At 42.8% G+C, this 20,120-nt stretch overlaps 1 protein-coding gene across 11 annotated transcripts in view; it reads right to left on the bottom strand.

Annotated features, from left to right (window-relative positions):
- Positions 1-20,120, bottom strand: part of PHACTR1 (phosphatase and actin regulator 1) — a 479,385-nt gene that overhangs the window by 176,123 nt on the left and 283,142 nt on the right. The window lies entirely within an intron of this gene.

Raw genomic sequence — 20,120 nt, 5'->3', positions numbered from 1 at the left:
ATCAGGGCCTCAGCAACTACACACCACAGTGACACACAAAATGTATAACAGTGTGTTACTGAGATCACATGATCCTGAAAATATCTAGCAACCAATGCAGATTACACAGTCCAGACAGAGCTTTAGGAAGAAGAAGAAAACATATTTATACAGGATCACAGAGAGAAACCTTTCCATTCCCATCCCTTGTCTCCTGAAGTGTTTCCTTCTCTATTCTTTGAGCACGAAAATGACAAAACTCTGTAGCCCTCCAGTACATGCCAACTGAGAAACAGACCAAGTAGTCCATGGTTTAGAAGTTTAACAGAGCCAGTTTATTCAAAGGGAGATTTAACACCCATTGCTTTGACAGAAGGAGTGGACATAATGAACCACAGCGGCTGAGGTGAAAAAAACCAGAGATACTGTTAAGCAGTCACGCACAATCTTCCATTCCCTACAGTTGCCTGGAAACACTGAAACTTTGTGGATGAAACAAAGTGGGGACTTTTAACCAGACAGTACAGAGTCACATTCTTCACTTGTGCCAAGTTGGTCAGTCCTGGTTTCTCAGTGGACTTACATAACCCCCACATGCAAAAGCAACATTCTACTATATGCCTAGGAAAGAGCAGATAGTGTTTTCCAGGTGACATTTTCCTATTCCCTGTTTGCATGTATTCCTGTGTTAACTGACATTATTACGTTCTCCTAATCCTTTCACCTGACTGTTGGATTTATGGTCTTTTCTAAATGGAAATCTAATCACTAGGCAATGTCTGGGAGGGGAAAGAAGGGTCACATGCCCCTCCCCAGACTCCTGGGTGTGGGAAAAACATTTCTGCCACTTGAAGTCGGAGTGCAGCTGCAGACACGTGTGCAAGCAAAAACCACCAGCAGCTAGCAATCCCGCTGATCCACACTCTATGGCGCCTACAGCAAGGAAGGAAGACTGGGCTGTCAGCCCAGCTCTCTGCCAGAGGAGGCATGGGGAAGCTTTTCTGTGTGTCCCTTCCTGTTACCTGCTGCTCAAGTACATGGTTGTCTGGACTAGCCTGCCTGATTGCCACTGCCTGGGGTAAGCAAAGGGAGCGTGCGGAGTCAGGGTATTTGGGAGGGAAGGAAGGGGATCCAGAGGAGGGCAGGACCTATGGGGGAGGGAGGGATGCGGGGGGGCTGGGGGAGGCAGCCGGGGCCAGCAGCCATGTGGCCTGGGGGAAGCAGTGGGAGCAAGGAAGGGAGATGGGTGTTCGGGATGGGGGGGGAGCTCAGGGAGACAATGGGGATGAGAGGGGAGATGGTGGGGGGCAGGAGGGAGAGGCAGCAGAGGCCAGGAGCCTTGAGGAACTCTTTAACCATACATTTCTGAATAATGCAAATAAGTTTATTTTAGACTGATAGGTGAGGTTTTTCAGGCTGTGTAAGGGAAGGACTGGGGAGAGAGGTTCTTATTTTTAACCTGATTTGTTTGTCCATCCCTTATTTCACTGTGCTCCAATAATGTATTTCATTGGGAGGAGGAGGAGAAAAGAACAACTAATATTTCTTGTGTAGTACACAGTGCTCTTAAATAGTGAAAAATACTCTCTCAGCTTCTTATAGATCAGCTGGGGAGGAGTCATGTGGGGAGGTCATCTGTCCTCCCCTTTAGCTGGTGCCCTGCCCCAGTAATCCCCTCCTCCACCAGTCACCTATTTGCTCCTGGGTTGAGAGGTAACATTTTTGCAGCTTGTAAAACAACACTCAGGCAATTTCATATGCAGAACCTCCAGCCAAGACATTGTGTCCAGCCCTGCAGCCAGACAGTAACTTCCTCTCTGACCCATGGTCTTTATTTCCTGCCTTCAACTCATTGTTCTTAGTGTTCTGTTCCCTTTTACTCTCAACTGAGAAACTCCTTAGACCACATGACATGATCAGATTGAGCTCACTGTACTCAATACATCCTGATTATTAACCCTCCTTTTGTTCTGCTGCTCTGCAGCACAAATACATCCTCAGACAGGTTCAACTACATGCTATATTTAGTTTTCATTGGAGCTGGCTTCAGTTGCCATCCAGACAAAAGGGTACTTGCCCCATACAATACCCTTAGCATCCATGTGTGACCACAGCAACCAGCCATTTATTTGTTTTACCCTTTCTGTGGAGAGTTTCAGACCAAGTACACATATCAAATAATCCATAAGGGGCATTTCAGTGCTACTTTTGCCCTAGCACTTGTTTAGCTGGAGATCATAAGGAGTTTTATTTAACAATACAATCCTCCAAAGCCATACATGCACAAGGTCTGGCATTAGAGGCAAATTTTCAGCTAGTACAGAAGAAGAGCGTATCATATTTGAGTGGTGCAGTAGGATTGCTATAGTTAAGCTTCTGTCACAATATCTGTTTAAAAGTTGAGCTTTCTAAGTCAGGGGTTCTCAAACTGGGGGTTGGGACCCCTCAAGGGGTCATGAGGTTATTATATGGGGGGGGGTCATGAGCTGTCAACCTTCACCCCAAACCCCGCTTTGCCTCCAGCATTTTATAAGCGTGTTAAATATACAAAAAAGTGTTTTTAATTTATTAGGGGGGGTCGCACTCAGAGACTTGCTATGTGAAAGGGGTCACCAGTAAAAAAGTTTGAGAGTCACTGTTCTAAGTGCTCTAAAATCAACATACTGAGTTGGATTTCTTCGAAATTTGGTGAGCCTCAAGTAGGTGCAGGGTAGGGTTAGTGACTCAAATTTGGAATAATTTGAGCCAGGGCTTCTGGAGATATAAGCCCCAGAAAAAACAGCTACTTAAAAAAACCAGTTTGTAGGTGGGGTTTTTTCCTTTTTGCTCAGCACTAGAGATCAAATTACTGAAGTGATCCAGGTCAAAATGGCCTCAATCGGTTGGATTTTACCTAAGGTAGTGCATGACACCCACTAAGTCTTTGAAGGATGCAAACTGAGAACAGTATTTAAGAAAATACACTTTTTTTACACCGCACAAGCGCCAATATAGAAAAAAGGCTGGAAGGTTTCTATTCCTGCCATTTTATACCCTCTAAGCTTGACTCTTGTAAGTGTTCTAAAATTCAAATGGTTAAATAGATTGCTTCAAAATTTGGTGTGCCTCATGGGGACATGGGGCGGAGATAGTGTTCCCAATTTGAAGTCATTTGATAGAGAGGTTCCTGAGTTACAGGCTCGCCCCAAAAATGATTTCCTTCATTTTGTACTGTTAAACTGAGAGGTAATAATGACTGGATGAATCACAAACCTCTTGGTGGCTGTAAATTCACCATTCAGTTAACATATCTAAGGATAAATTAATCACAACCCCCCTCCTGAGATACAAAGAAGTTTTTGATTAAGTGGCTGGAGATTGCTACAATTTGTGAGTCATGAATGGAAATTACACATGTGAATGCTTTCTGGAAAGGAAGTGTTACCTATCAGCTCTGTGTTCTTGGGGAACCAGGGCACAGTACCCAGCCTGTCTGACTTATGAAAGACCTCCCCTCCCTTAGCCTCTGCTTGAACCAAAACCGATCAGATGAAATACTTACAAAAGCAATGAAAAGGAAGTGGGGGACACACGTAAACCCCTCCAGACAAGGGTGACAGGATTAAGGAAACTCCTGTAGCCTCATTTGCATCAAAGATGGGACGGGGAGGCATCTCCATTAGCATATAGAATGGAGAACAGAGATTCCACGGCAGGAACCGCATGGAACTCTGGAACCAGAAAAGGAAGGAAGCACTGCATGATGGGGGATCTCTGCTCCAAAATCTACATTGGTTCCATTGGGACTTCATCTTCCCCTGACTGATCGTGCTTGGGGCTTTGCCTGTCTTCAGCACTCCGGCCCCTCACCTACCACCAACACCTGGGACCCCCGATCGATTCAAACTTCAGGGAGTGGTGAGAACCCAGCTCTCTTTCTCTGGGTGTAGACTTCTGACCCTGACTTGTGTGATCAGTTATAGTTTTCTAAACCTGACTTTTATAATCAAATTTAAGTTAGATTTAATATTACAACTGTTTTGTTTGTTTGGCTTCCCTATGGTTGTTACCTGGCAATAAATAACTTTTATGGTTAAGCTGGTTACTTCTCTCTCTCTCCCCCTCATGAGTGTTTTTTTGGCTTCCTCATTCACTCTGCAGCAACACTCTTTATACCTATGCTAAAAGATTGCTGCAGCACCCAAAAATCCTTTGGGGTTTGCTCATCAAATGGGTTGCTACCAGAACAATTGTAACGTGAAAGTAGGGATGGGGATGTGCTGAGCCTGGGACATAGGAGGGTGGCAGCTTGCTCGACCCAGCCTGCTCAGGCATATTCTATTCCAGTGCAGTGCCCATGGCATATGAGGGTGACAGCTTGGAAACGCAGCTCGACCCAGCCTAATGAATCCAGGGACATATAAGGGGTCAGCTTGGGAGTGCTGATTAACCCAGTCCTCTGTTAATGTGTGTGCACGTCTGATTCCAGGGCTGGAAGAACCCAGCCCTGGGGAACCTCAGTCCTGCAGGATAGCTCCATGAGTGGGGGTGGGGGGGCTTGCAGCAGGGAGAACCTGGGTCCTGCTGGATAGCTTCAGAAGAGTAACCCTAATAAATGAGCATACCTCAAAGTAATGGGCAAATCTGGTAACAGAAGGGATAATTAGGGGATGGAGAAATGGGAGAATAAAGGGGAGATGGAGATAGATGGAAGTGGAGGGGAGAGAGGCCTGGGACTCGGGTGAGGGGGGCATGGGGTTTAAGAGGGAGTGGAAGGGTGGAACAATGGAAAAGGGACTAGAGCAAAATAGGGGCAGGGCACCTGTCAGACTTGTATTCTCCCCTCCCATGTTTGTACCCAGATATGGGGGGCTTGGGGGTTTGTTTTTTTGTGTGCAGTGCTAGAGATGGAATCCTGTGTGAGAGTACGAATGGGTTGTTAAAGGAAGAGAAGAGCTTTTAGCAACTTTGGGGTTGGCAGAATAAAGGTATGTGTGATAACAGGTCATGTTGGGGCTTTGCTGAAAGAGGGCAGAGTTAAGTCTGCATGGGCAACCTTAACTGTGAATTTACAGGTTTTCAGAAGTTTGGTATTTAACATAGACATAGACTATCAGGGTTGGAAGGGACCTCAGGAGATCATCTAGTCCAATCTCCTGCTCAAAGCAGGACAAATCCCTAGATAGTTTTTTTTTTACCCCTGTTCCCTAAATGGCCCCCTCCAGGATTGAACTCACAACCCTGGGTTTAGCAGGCTAATGCTCAAACCACTGAGCTATCCCTCCCTTCCCAACTCAGTGCTCAACTCAGTGTTCTTCAAGGGGATGACCTACTACTAAGCTACCTTTACTCTGCCTTGTTGTAGATTTTTGCTGTAGAATTCTATTTTCTTTCTCGCTTTCCTATAAAGTTTTAAATATCCATTCTCAGCACCTAATTAGGGTGGTCACCATCTTCACAAACACAGAGAGACAAAAGAGGATCCTGTAAATCACGCAGCACCTCATAGTATAAAGTATTCCTCCCCACTCCATAGAAAGTTCAGTTATAGAGCCATGACTCATGTTGGTGAGCACTTTCATAAACAGTGCATAACATGATAACATACTGTATTTCCTGGATGAAAATATGCTTGAAAGAGAACAGACATGCACACACAAAAATCATTCTCTTGGACATGGCATGTTGTCTCAAAGGGCGAAAGAAATCCTTTAGATCTTACTCAGATAAAACTCCAGTTTTCCTCAATTGTCGTGCAATGATCTTCTGTGAGGCTATGAAGACATCTAATGAAAGATATTTTATATATACATGCATATGTAAACACATAAATACACTATATATTATGGCTTCTTGGACCCCTTGTCTTCCTATGTGTTTGTACAATGTGCGGTACCACAGGGACTTGATCCTGGTTGGGACCATAGGGCAATACTGTAATTCATAATTTTATTTTACTTGACCAAGATGCACTATCCCGTCCTGGCAGTCTAACAATATTTAAGGTTTGCAGGTTCCCAGCTATATCTTCAGAAGAGACTGAGACGACCTAAATGAAGGGAACTATACTATATACCCCATTCCTGGTGTAGGGGTCCAAGAGTTCATCCCTACTCTAATTACTTTCAGCCAGAAGAGATGAGCAGCTGTAATAAAAGATCACTGAGATTAAATAGGCACAGCATTAGATGTCTCCTCTTGTAAAAATAATCCTCATATATCAAATCTTCAATTATCAGATCATCGTTTTCTTTGACAATCTCTATATTAGAAAGATACTCTCTGTAAGAGGTGGAAGGGGTTCAACTGACCCATGAACAAAAAGCATATTATTTATTTATGTGGACATTGCAATAGATTTTTCTTTTTTGATGTTGTACATCCCCAGCTAATTAAGCCATCCTGAAATTTTCAATTCTGTTCATTTCATGGATTGAATAAGCCAAGGTTCAATGAGCGAATGGTTCGTTACTGAAGTCTTTGGTTTTCTGATATCAAATACAACAACATCCATAATGACATTTATTAGTGTAAATCAGATCTTTAGAGCTGAACTAACTTTGTATATTTTTCAGTTAATGGGAGGGGGAAAAATACTATAAAATAAATGGGAGAGTCTGTAACAGTTTTCCCAGAGTTTGGGGAAAACTGTACCAGGTTACCACACTAAGGACCAAATCATGCCTTCTCCATAAAAACTACCAGGAAGGCCAAAGGTAAAAGGAAACTCCACGCGCTTTCTCTCACAGATCATCCCAGTGGGAGACTGAGGTTTTCATAGCCAAAAAAGGATAATGGGTGTGGTTCTCTATCAGTGTTCCCTGAGATCTCTGCAGAAGTCAATGAAAAGTCATTACTAGCAGTGGGCTCTGGATCAGGCCCTAACAGCCTGGGGTTAGGACAGAACTTTCCTTGTAGGCACATTATTAAAAATGCTCTATTGCTGGCGTTTTGTACCTTCCTCTGAAACATTATGGTGCTAGCCACTGTCAAAGACAGGATACCAGACACTGCTCTGACCCAGTCTGGTGATGTCTCCGACTTCCGTAGGCTTTGGAGCAGAGTCAAAGATGGGATATAATTTCTCATGCTTCTAGACGTCCACTAAGTAACAGACAGCAGCATTTACACCACAACCATGGGTAGAGGGCAGTGCAGATCTGCACCACCCCAGGTGGAGCTCCAGAGAGATTGTGCCTGCTTGAGGCACAATTTCTTCCCAGCTTCTCTCTGAACACTGGGACTGTGCAATCTACTCCATTACCCTGGCAAGCCAGTCTCACTCTGCTGGCAAATAAAATCTTTAACATGATAAACAAACTGGAAAAGTTGTTACTCAATGTATTTGGGATGTATTTTTGCACTGCTGGTGATGGGTATCATGATTCTGCCTCTTCCCCATCTCCCAGGGCACAGCAGGAGCACAGAGTCCCTGCACTCTTCAGGGAACAGGGAACCCAAAGACTGCTATCGCAGGAGGCCAATTTTGGTTGAAATCTACTAATCTCTTTCCTTTGTTTCAATAATGTAATGGGATAGTGAGTTCCGCAGATTAACTGGGCATTTCCCTTTATTGCCTTTAAATAGGTTGCTTTTTCATTTCATTGGCTATCCCCTCGTTCCTGTATTAGGAGGGTAAATAGGAGCTCTAAATTGACCTTCTCTAAACCATGAATGATTTTCTATATCTTTGTCATGTCTGATCCTGACAGATCTTGATGACCTGAGTGCAGCAAACAGGGACACCTGTGGGCTTCCTCCTGCCCTTCATGCTTCCTTGCCCCCTACTTCTCTTTTCTGGCAACATGGCTTGCTTAGGAGTTGTGTTCTTGTTAAAACTTTCCCGTCCCCAGCTGATTGCACCTATCCTCCTTTTCAGAAGGATGAGAGAGAATGGGGGTTTTCATGATCATCAGAGATCAGAGGATCAAACAATTTCTCTGTGCATTTCTAGAGGTGAGCAGGAGGATGATGCCACCTAGAGCAGCCATTCCTTTGTTCTCTTCCTTCTAATGGTCATGCCCTCAAAACCTGCATAACCCTAAATGTATCTGAGTACAGGACTACTGTACATTTGGGAATGGCGTTAGGAGCTGGAAAATGATAGATTTTGAACTGCCACTCCCCTTTACTGTGATTACCAACCAATTCTACATATTGTTTGTGGGCATTAATTCTCTCCCCATCTAAAATCATAAGGGATGATTTATTTGTAACCCCCAGCAATACCAGTCAGCCTGTTCTCTTCCATTCAGTTGTGCTGCAGTGTAACTTGAAATCCAGTCTTGCCAAGATAAGACTCAGTTTTTGAGCAGCCCAAACTCTAAGGTGAGTTTGGACGCACAAAGCTGACTGAGAGCTGGTCAGTGGCAGTATAACGGCTCAGCAAAAAAGCCTGTGGTCTAAGATGGTGCCTGCAGTACCCGTCACAAAAACCTGCAGCACTAGCACTGATATGTCGTTTGGGAAATACTGGCCTGCGGACAAAGGCGTAAGTGGAGAATTGCGTAGGCTGATTTCTGCAAGGACTCAACCAAATTCTTTAGCTTCCGGAGCTATTATTACTATTGTACTAGTGAGCTGTTGTACTACTGCTGAGCACCAGGCACATTAATATTACATTGCACCTGTTTTAAAATGCAGGAGAATCATCCACCCACAGGGAAAAAAGAACCTCCAAAATGGGTTGCTGAAAATAATTCCGATTGGATTATCAAAAAATGTAAAATGAAATCCTCCTAGAGAGATCAACTCTGGAAGAACTGCTAGCCATGTGGGCAATTATGACACGTCTAAATATACATACACATTAGCCAAAATTTTACCAAGAGCATGACACTTATATCCAAGGTACCCAACTGAATTTTTAACTGGTTTGTAGTAGTAGATCTTCTCAATTACATTAAGCCTAGAATTGTGGAAGAAATGCCATGTATCAATCACACTTAATATACAGCTTGAGTTGATCCAAGGCCCACTAAATTCCACAGGAGTCTTACCATTGCATTCCATGGGCTTTGGATCAGGCCCATAAAGCACTGAGGCTAGTTGGTGTAGGACTTACAGTTTGTTTGTTTTTTAATGAAGTCCCTGTATACAATTCGACATGAAGTTCTGATTCTAGGTAGCAACAACAGAGAATTCAAGGGCTTTGAAATGTTTCCTTAGGCATATACCTAACAAAAATAAAGCCTTAAGTACACATTTTAAAATGTCAAAGCCCACATCTGTGTCCTAGCAACCCACTGGGTCCTGAAGCAGGGACGCAGGACTTGATCTTGCACTGTACTGATCACCTATGTTCCACTGACTTCAGCGGGAGTTAAGGGTGCTTAGCATCACACAGGATCAAGCTCATAGCTGCAACAGGGCTCACAGGCCTGGGCTTCTAGTATCAGTATCTGTCTGCAAGGCACTCCACCCATTGAAATCAAGGGCAGAACAGTTCCTCAGTGGGAACAAAATCAGGCTCGCTGTGAGGGATTTTCAGCACATCTACATGACAACATGAAGCAGCAGTATTTCTGGGCTCTGTTCGGCCCTTATTCAGAGTATGCCTTATCTACGCACTTCCAGCTGTCGGCCCTGTACTACTTTTAATTGAAGAATTAATGAGGAGCATTTTGTGACTGAGAATGTCCTGCAAAACACAGAGAGAAGGTGTGGATTTGTGTCTTCAGATTCAACCAGGAACCATTGGTAAATGTGAACTCTGTAGTAACTTTTTTAAAAAGCTGGTGAATGGTACTATTGGTTAAATTGAAAAAGTGCTAACGATTTCAAGTAAGTAAAAGAGCTGAATTTACACTGCCTATTGCAGTAAACAGATTAGTTACTTTTTAACAGGGCCAGATTAACTCTCCTGTGAGCCCGGGGCTATTAAATTTTGTGGGTCCCCAGGGGTTTGGAGTGCGGGAGTGGGCTTGGGACTGGGGCATTGGATTGCGGTGCAGGAGAGGTGCAGCTCCATCTGGGGGGGTAGGGCCAGGGATGGGACAGGGGGTTGGGGTGTGGTAAGAGGTTTGGGGTATGGGCTCTGGGCTGGAGCAGGGGTGCAGGCTCCAGCTGGCTCCTCATCAGTGGGTGCAGTGGGTCTAAGGCAGGATCCCTACCTGCCCTGGCTCCATGCTGCTCTGCTCCCTGAGGTGGCTGGCACATCCATCCCCTAGGTGGAGGGGCCAGGCCGCTCTGCGTGGTGCATGCTGCCCATGCCCACAGGTGCTGCCCCCACAGCTCTGATTGGCTGCGGTTCCTGGCCAATGGGAGCAGTGGAGCCAGCGCTGGGGGAGGGAGCAGTGCGCAGAGATTCCCTGAATGCCCCCCCATCTAGGAGCCGCAGGGGCACATGAGCCGGCACTCGCGGCTCCAGCCCTACAGGGCGGGGTGCTGAGGCTCGGGGACTGGTATCTGGCCTGCAGCGTGGAGACTTGCTGCAAGCCAGATGAAAAGAAGCAGCAGACTGCATTCAGCCTGTAGGGCCCCCCTTAGCCGAAGGCCCTGGGCTGCAGCCACTAAAGCCCCTGTGTTAATCTGGCCCTGCTGTTTAAATGTGTTATTGATTTTAGAGAACTACACCTGCCAAATTAAAACTCAAAGACAATCTCAGACCCCAGTCCTGCATTCGGAGCAGCATGTGTGCATCCAATTGCAGAATCAGAGCTTAACCATGCAAGGCCACATTCCAATTAAGTACGAAGTACCTGCCACTCTATGAAGAAATATAGAAGTAGTTAATAAGGTTTAGCTGTCACTGATCTATTTTGCAATTGCTCTTTTCTAAAGTACATCCTGTAAATACCAGGCTACTCAGATACATTTAACAAAAGGTTTAAATTGTGTCAGTGTATACAAATCACTGCAAACTGTTATGAATCTGAACTGCAACTGTCTCTATTGCTCTTAAATACATACCGCATTAGGGTCCCCTTACAATCATTAATTGGTTTTAGTACTGTATTGCCAACTCTGAAGTTCAAATATTACAAGTCAGGCCTCAAATAGATCAGATTGGCCTGAAAATAGCGAGATTTTAATAAAAAAAAAAGTTGGGGTCCTTTTTTATCTGCCTTCTGATTTCTAAGCCTTTAAGATGCACTTGCTTCACATTTTCAAGCTATTTTTCCTGAAATAGCAAGGGTTTTCTTTTTTTTTTTTTTAAAGCTGAAATTTTCACCTAATCCATAAGCTGGAGCTTTAAGGAAAAAAAAATACTAAATATTGAGAGACTTGTGATAAAATTGCCAGAGTTAGTGAAACACTATTTTAGCCCCACAATACCCCAATATTATCATCCTTGACTTCAATGGGAGCAGGACTGGGACTCAGATCAGTAGCAGAACTCGGAAGAGAACCCAATACGCTTGTCTTTTCATTTTCTGCTCTAATCACTGCACTTCTGTTTAGTTTCCAAATTAAGCCCTGAACTAATAAGGTGCAGATTTCACTGAATTTGGCCCTTAGAGTCCACCCCTCATTTCAAGTTAAAGCATATATGTGATATGATCATATTCTGCACCTTTTCTGCTTTGTAGCTCTTAGACTAAGATTCCTAAGAAGAGAGAGAAATTCTCACCTCTGTGCATTACTATATGTCAGGCTAAGTCTGGTTCTTATTCATCTTCTGATTTTCCATTTTAAACCCTTCTTTACAAATTGATTCTCTTTCTGGCAACAATTTATTATACAATACAACGATCCATCCACCCACCCACATAGGTTTGCAATCCTCCACTCCACAGACCTAGACTGACCCAATGGAGCTATTTCTTTGTCTAAGTCAGGCGCGGGCAAACTCTTTGGCCTGAGGACCACATCAGGTTTTGGAAATTGTATGGTGGGCCGGTTAGGGGAGGCTGTGCCTCCCCAAACAGCCAGGCGTGGCCCAGCTCGGCCCTGCTCCCTATTTGACCCTCCGTGCTTCTGCCGCGCGGGTGGAGCCAGCCATGCCACCGCGCAGCACAGAACACTGGGTCAGGCCGGGCCCTGCAGCTGCACTGCCCCAGAAGCTCACAGCCCCGCCACTCAGAGCATTGTGCTGGTGATGCAGTGAGCTGAGGCTGCCGGGGGGCGGGGGAGTAGACCAGGGGAAGGGCTGGGGGCCGGCCTCCCGGGCCAGGAGCTCAGGGGCCGTAGCTTGTCTACCTCTGGTCTAGGTTAATCATATTTACAGGTCACATTTTTCATAGGATTACAATTCACATTCGCAATATTTTATTCATTTGGCATTTTTACCATGATTCTAAAATAGCCAAATACTGGGCAGCCACTATAATAATTAAAAGAACCTATGAGACTTGAGTCACTGAACGATGTGCTCACAATAATATGACAAGTAGCAGAAGTAAAATATGGGTCAGCCATGCAGCAGGTCACTGATACAATAGCACTCAATCAATATACTACCACTCCAGCCTGAGGGATTCTTGCTTCGTTTATCTCATTGTTAGAAATGCTGGTTGAGTTGATGTTTTATTTCTGTTGGGGATCCTTCACCATTAATACTTAGATGTCTTCACTAACAGCTTTCCCTTGTAGACTTTAACCTACTGTTCCATTCAAATGGCACTGTAATATTTATACTTCATTGCTCTGGATCTCAAGGGCCAAATTCATTTCTAGTGTAATTCCAAGAAAGTCAATGGAGTTACACTGGGGATATATGTTTCCTACAGCAAACTCTGTAATACTAAGGACTGAAGCTTGCCTGCATTCCAAGGGACCCAGCTATTTATTATTAATAAATACACATAGCTGTGAATATTAGAAATTGTTCACTGCATGAGCTCACAAAAAGTAGAACTGTTGATAAGCATCCTTTAGGTAAAGCGAAAAAGGTGGCCAATAGGCTAGGTATCCAGCCCTATATCTGGCATTTGGGCCGCACTCTGGACACCTGTGCTTTGGAATTATGCAGTGTTCTTCTTTCCTGTTACATAGTGATGCCCCCATGACTCCATTTTACGTTAGAATGATCTTGTTATTTTTCTCCACCTCTATACAAGGACAGAAAAAACCACTAAGAGCACAAATGGAGGCTAATAGCGTACGAAGAATGGTAATTAGTTTCCACGTGTCAAATGCAATGTAAAATAAAATAAACTTCAGTGTGTTCTGTCATTAAACAAAGACACCCAAAAAGGGCTAGTCTTCAAGAACCAGTCTGTTTTGAGGGTGGTTGTCCATTCATGTATCACTGTGATAGCAGCTGATGCTAGAGAACAGGTTGTTACACAAGAGGATCAGCTTTTTCAGACAGGCACTCTTGTTCCGTCCCCCAAAAACTAGAGATTTCATTATTACTAATTTTGTTGGAAAACATTTCTGGACATATCTGGCTAATGATGTTCCCTAAACCTCATAAAAAAGAAGAGGATTAAGATATTAATAGTGCATTTCACTGCAAGTCTTCTTCATGCCTTGAAACACGCATTGTAAATCTTCTCTCTAATAGATTAATTGTATTATATTATTTTTTGCAGGAATACATTATTGCAGAGTTATGCTGCAGTATTACTGTTTGGGGTGGCTTCATCATATAATTTTCACAGCAGCTGGAAGTGTAATTAGCATAAAAACCAAATTGCCTCATTAAACATTCCTTTCTTGTAAGACGGGATACGTTTAACGGCCCTTTTCACAAATGTCCCATTAAAGCAATGTGTAGTGCTGGCAAGGGGGTTAGTAGAGTCTCAAAAAGCCTTTTGACTCCAGCTAGGCAAAGCTTGGTTCTTAACGCCAGGAAATATATTATGTAGCAGATTTCAAGAAGGCTCAAAGATGCTGCTATAGAGTGGAATAAACATCCATTTTCTTCAGAAACTCCCCTTTGGCAATTCATTCATAAAAATAGACTGATGCTACAAATTGTCCTCAGTGTGAAAGTCATAGCTGTATCCAGTCAGGCAGCCTTTGGCGGCGTTTCTGCAGGAGGTCCGCCCCAGTCCCGCGGATTCAGCGGTGGTTCTGCGGGAGGTCTGCCAGTCCCGTGCCTTCAGCGTACCTGCCGCCAAATTACTGCCAAAACCGTGGGACCGGTGGACCTCCCACAGAAACGCTGACAAAGGCGGCCTGACTACCGCCCTCACAGCGACCGGCAGGGCGCCCGCCATGCCTTGCCGCCCCAGGCAAGCGCTTGCTGCGCTGGTGCCTGGAGCCTCCCCTGGCTGTAACTTTTATGATTTTTAGTCCATTTGAAATGCCAAATTTAAAAATGATGCATAATTTTCAACTCCAAAACCACAGAAAATAGAGATGGAAAAGACCCAGTACATCATCTTGTACCCATATTGCAAAGCAGGATAATTTACTGCAGTACATTTTTGGATGTTAGTCTGTTTGCTTTGTTGAAAATGGTCTTTGATTTTAAAGTCTCCATGGAACTTGGGTCCAACAGGAATAAACAGGTGAGAGATCCAGTCTGTCCTTATTCACTCCCATAAAAACAATGGGTAAAATTTTCAAGAGTGGATTCTTAAAAACAACAACAAAAAACCCCAAAACAAAACAGTTTTTTGGTTATGGTCTAATTTTCAAAAGGTGCTGAGCACTTGCAACTGCCAGTGCCATCAGATAAAATTGTGTGGGTGCGTAACATCTCTGCAAATCAGTTCCATTACCTAGCACCCAAAAATGGAGGCACCCAAAATTAAAGGCCACTTTTGCAAATCTGGGCCTTTTCATCCAATACCTTTGCTTTCTACATCCCTGGAAAGACTGAAAAAGATCTTGGGTTCCTCTATCCTCATTTTAGTTCTGCATGAGTGACTCTAACACTCCACACAGTTCTGACTGTAGAATCAGAGGTATCTTGGCTGCGTATCACCTGGCTTCAAATATGTTAGCAGAATGTTTTGTACAGACTCTTAAAATGATCAATCAAGAGTGAGGACAGACCCCTTAAACACTGCATTGCACACTTTTTTCCAATCACACACATTAGCCTACACTACAGAGGAAACTTCAGCAGAACAACTTCTTAAATGCCAATTAAGAATTACATTTAATTTGATTAGATCAGATTTAAGCAAAATCATTAGATGAAAAAGAGTACAGAGTAAGAAACCCACAAAACAACAATGCTTGGTTTTTATGCCAAGGCCACAAGGTACTGGTTTGAAATTACAGGGAGGGAAGGAAGGAAGGAAAACAATATTATAATTAAAATATTAGTACAAGTGTCATATGTGTTTGAAGTATATGGAGAAATGATGAAGAGACATGTTGGCCAGTTGTTATGAGATGAAATTTCAGGGAAAGAGAATGGAACCATATAGTTGATTGAAACTAGGACTTATTTTTCTTAACTAGCAAAGTGATAGCAGTGCAAATATTGTCCAAACTGAATCTGCAAAGGCAGCAAAGAAGGAACTTAAGGAGTAAGCATCAACTTTCTCACAGATACACTTAGAACTGTAGCCTTTCACAAGACTACATTTATCATTTTACAAATGGCACTGTGGGATGAGGATCTGTCAGAACCATGGCAATACTGTCTAGTTACTAGTTAAAGACTGGAAGATATTGAAATGCAGAGTTCAAAAGATTAGCCAGTTGCAGAGGGGTCTGGTTAGAGGTAACCAACTATTGGGATAAAGTGAGCTTGATATAACATATAAACAATGGTCCCTCTCACTGGGCTGACTTTATTAGTTTCTTACTTGATTCTAATTATCCAATTAAAGCCTTTACATTTAAATTAATGCACGTTATTAAATTAAAAAACACATTGGCCAACTGGATTTTGGGAGACAACTTAAATAATCCAATTGACTTGAATCATATTTTGTAGAACAATTTTTTTCTGGTCTGGAAGACTAAACGCCAAGTTTCAGAAATGAAAAAAAATAGCAAGTGATCATTTAAATAAAGACTGTATCATAGTGCATCCACACAAGGGGGCCAAATTAAGGTAGTAACAGGCATAATCCAGCAGAGGAACTTTGTCAGAGGGGAGAAGATTCATTGTTGGCTTCTTTTGCCATGAGTAAGGATTGATTCTGTCACGGTGGTCACAGATTCCGTGACTTCCTCCGCTTCAGCCGGCTGCAGCAGTAGGGCAGAAGCACCTGTAAGCCCCCACTCAGGAGTACAGGAGCAGTGGCTCCCTGGGGGCCGAAGCAGCGTCAGGAATGGGGCAGCTACCTGGGGACCAGCGCAGGAGCAGCAGCCCCCGGGGGCTGGAAGTCAGCCCCCCAGCAGGACTCCAACAGTTAATCCCCCCACAGGATATTTTAAATAAAAAAAAGTCAAGGACAGGCTTCCATTAATTTTTGTTTATTGCTCTTGACCTATCTATCACTTTTAGTAAAAATATCTGACAAAAATCTTAATCTTAGCCATCAGTTAGACTGCTTCTTATAAATTAAAAGAAACAGCCCCATCAAGTGTTACAATTTTGCCATTTAGAATTTTATTATGTTCCCAGCAGGCCCGATGGGTGGGGGGAAGGAGGAGGAAGCCAGTACAAATTACCGGGCCCGGTGGTCTGGAAGGGTGCCTGGGGCCCAGCTTCGTCAGCCCTGTTTAGCTGGTCCGCCCTTGCTAGGGGGCCTGAAAAATGTTTTTCACCAGGGCCTGAACCCGCTCTTGGTGGCCCTGGTTCCCAGCTATGGCTGCCAACTGTATCCAACTGCTGACTGCTGCCAAAGGCCTTCAATCCTCATGGTAATTAAAGGTTATAGTGCTTTCTGGAGAAGATGAAGCTTTTGATAAATTGTTTAAACTTTATTTTATTTTTTAAAACTTTTATTTGTGCTGTAGTTTAAAGTGTGGCCGAGTCTAATTTTGTGTTATAAAACTTTCTAGTATGGCTCTGAACATAAATATTGATGTTCCAGCCTGGTAACAGTGTCTGTCAAAGAAATTCCAGTAGAAATTTCTACTGTAAAGGGTTTTATATCCCAGCTGTTGAAAACAATTTTGCTCTGGAAACAATTACACTTTTTTTTCCCTAAAACTTGCTGTATGTTGTTTTGAAAATCCCCTCAGCACTGTTCATTTTCAAACATGAGGTGCACGCAAATCAAATCCCATAGTCATAAATTTCAAGGCCAGATGGTACCATTGTGATAATTTAATTTGACTTTCTGTATAACACAGGGCATAGAACTTCCCAAAATAATTCCTACAACAGACCTTTTAGGGAAAAAAATATCCAATCATGATTTAAAAATAGTCAGTGATAGAGAATCCACCACAACACCTAGTAAATTGTTCCAATGATTAATTACTCTCACTTTTTAAAAGTTATGCCTTATTTCCAGTCTGAATTTGTCTAACTTCAATCTCCAACCATTGAATTACATCACACTGTTCTCTGCTAGACTGAAGAGCCCATTTTTAAATATTTGTTCCCAATGTAGATACTTATGAACCTTAATCAAGTCACCCACAACCTTCTCTTAGTTAAACTAAATAAAGCTCTTGGAGTCAATAATAAGGTGTGTTTTCTAATCCTTCAATCATTCTCATTGCTCTTCTGTAAACCCTCTCCAATTTATCACAGCCTTTGAACCGTGGACACCGGAATGGGAAATGTATTCCAGTAATCGGAGCACTAGTGCCAAATGAGAGGTAAAATAACCTATTTATAGTCCAGATTCCCCTGTTAATGCATCCAAGGATTGGCCATAGTATTGCACTGGGAGCTCATGTTCATTGGATTATTCACTATGACTCCCAAATCTTTTCAGAATCACTACTTCCCAGGATAGAGTCCCCCATCCTATCAGTATAGCCTACATTCTTTGTTCCTAGATGTATACGTTCACAATTAGCCATATTAAAAAATGTATGGTTTGCTTGAGCCCAGCTAACCAGATTGCTTTATGCCAGTGACTGATCTTCATTATTTATCGCTCCCCCAAATTTTGTATCATCTGCAAATGTGTATGTCATCTGAACTCCTGATCTGGATCCAGCACTTGATCAAAGAGTATGTTTGGGCCAATCTAATATTTACGCTTACAACAATGAATAATTTTAAAATGTGTTCTCTTTCACATTCACTTTAAACTATAGGAAGTGCAATGATGCCCACGGACGGGTTACCTGCAGGGAAAGAACCCGAGGCCTCTAGATCAAAAAACCACGAGCCTCTACTGCAGGGGTCGGCAACCTTTCAGAAGTGCCAAGTCTTCATTTATATACTCTAATTTAAGGTTTTGTGTGCCAGTAATACATTTTAACATTTTTAGAAGGTCTCTTTCTATAAGTCTATAATACATAACTAAACTATTGTTGTATAAAGTAAATAAGGTTTTTAGATATTTAAGAAGTTTCATTTAAAATTAAATTAAAATGCAAAGTCTCCCAGACCTTGGCAATCTGAGTGCCACTGAAAATCAGCTTGGCGTGCCAGAGGTTGCCTATCCCTGGCTCTACCGCTTAGCTAAAGGGCCAGGTACATTAGCACAGAGGCAGTAGCAGATTCATAAACTGTTGTGTATGGTCCAGGCACTAGGAGGAGACAAACAGCCACAGTGTGTGTGCAGGGATTACAGAAACATATAAACCTGCTTCACCTTCGATTCCTGGAGACACCTTAGCAATGAAGATAGAGATCATGAAATGATAAGCACCACAAGGTGAATATTGGTGTATTAAGATACGCCACATGTAAGAAACATATCTCAAGCTAGGGCTTCTCTAATTATTTAATCCTATCACGAATCAGTTAACAAAACCTTTTCTTTCTAAATAAAGTAACTTTTCTTTATTGTGCTTTTAAACATATTTTGAGGGATCTCAGCTCTCTGGCTGGGAATTCTTTGGCATGGAGTTTTAAATCTAAATAATCAAAATATAGGTATAAGTGATTAGCCTTGGGCACCTCCAACAGAGTCAAATCTTAGTCCTTAAAAATCAGTCCTTTCTTAGGCAAAACTTCCTTTAATCTCAATGGAAGCTAGAGCTGAGTAAGCGGACTTAAGAATTTGGTCCATAACAATCTATCACCAACTTGGAAACTGAAAACATTGGAATCTATTGCTGCAGCTAGAAGAGGCAGAGTAAAATATCTTTTTATAATTAGGGATTTTGTGAAAAGCTGGAGTGGATTACCCTAGGAAATTAATGGCATTTTTTTTAAAGTCACATTTATCAATGCACCAGAGACAGATAACCTATTATAATAGGAAGTTGCTTACTGGCTCTCATTATGCCATTTCATGTGTTTGTCTTTTGATTTACCATAAAAATTAAAGGGATCACCCTTGTGAGATTCATGGCATCAGACACTAGATCAGTCTCTCTTATCATCATCAATGGAGACTTAACTTGCGATGGCTTTCCTATTACGTATTGTCCTTTATTCTACAAAAAAAGAGAGCGAAATATATAAAATTTTACTGTGTTTTTATTCTCTGTGTGGTTACTAAAAGAGCTATGGGAGTCTCACAGAAATTGTGCTACAGAGAACTACAGTGATGACTGATAGAACATGAAGGGCAGGCCATTTGTTTTGCAAAATCATGTCACTTTGACAACTGTCAAGCCCCCCCCCCCCCCAAAAGATAGTCAGTCAGAGCAACACAGCCACTTATTCCAATTCATTTGTCTCTGCCCGTCAGACAGGCAGAACTTGTAAAGCCATGTAGCTGAAGAGTGGTTTTAGGTTCTCACCCGGCAAATCCTAACTTGTGCAATTACTCATACTCGTGAGAATTCCCTCTCAACTAAATACTGCTTGTTGGTGAGTAAGAACCACTGACACAAGTAAGGGTCTGCAGGATCAGAGTGCACAGTTAAGTCCTGTCTACACTATAAACTTTCACCATGTTGTAGACAGGGGAGGGGTCAAGTGTGATATCCAGAATCCCTGTTGGCACCTCAAAGTGCGAGATCCATAGTATTCTGTTTCTGGGTCTATCTTCATAAAGAGGTCTGAGGCGAAAATTCTTATTTTGCCACAGCCATCTCAAAATCATCATAGGGGCAGTGGGGAGAAGGTTCATAGATACAAAATGGAGAAGGTCTGAGCACAAATGCAGATCCACACTTCCCCAAAGTTAGTGTTTGGATCTGAGGTATTGGCTCAGTCCTCTCTCTGATACGAAAACATGCTTTTGCAATTTTCAATACCTTTTTATAAAAAATGTCCAAGAGTAGGAATCTGAGAATGGCTCAAGAAGGGATACTGGTCATTCCAGTCCAGTGGAATGAAG

The sequence above is a fragment of the Chelonoidis abingdonii genome, chromosome 2, assembly GCF_003597395.2.
Source record: "Chelonoidis abingdonii isolate Lonesome George chromosome 2, CheloAbing_2.0, whole genome shotgun sequence".
In the NCBI taxonomy this organism is placed as follows: domain Eukaryota; kingdom Metazoa; phylum Chordata; order Testudines; family Testudinidae; genus Chelonoidis; species Chelonoidis abingdonii.
The sequence above is the reverse complement of the archived record's forward strand: the minus strand, read 5'-3'. Positions and strand labels throughout refer to the sequence as shown.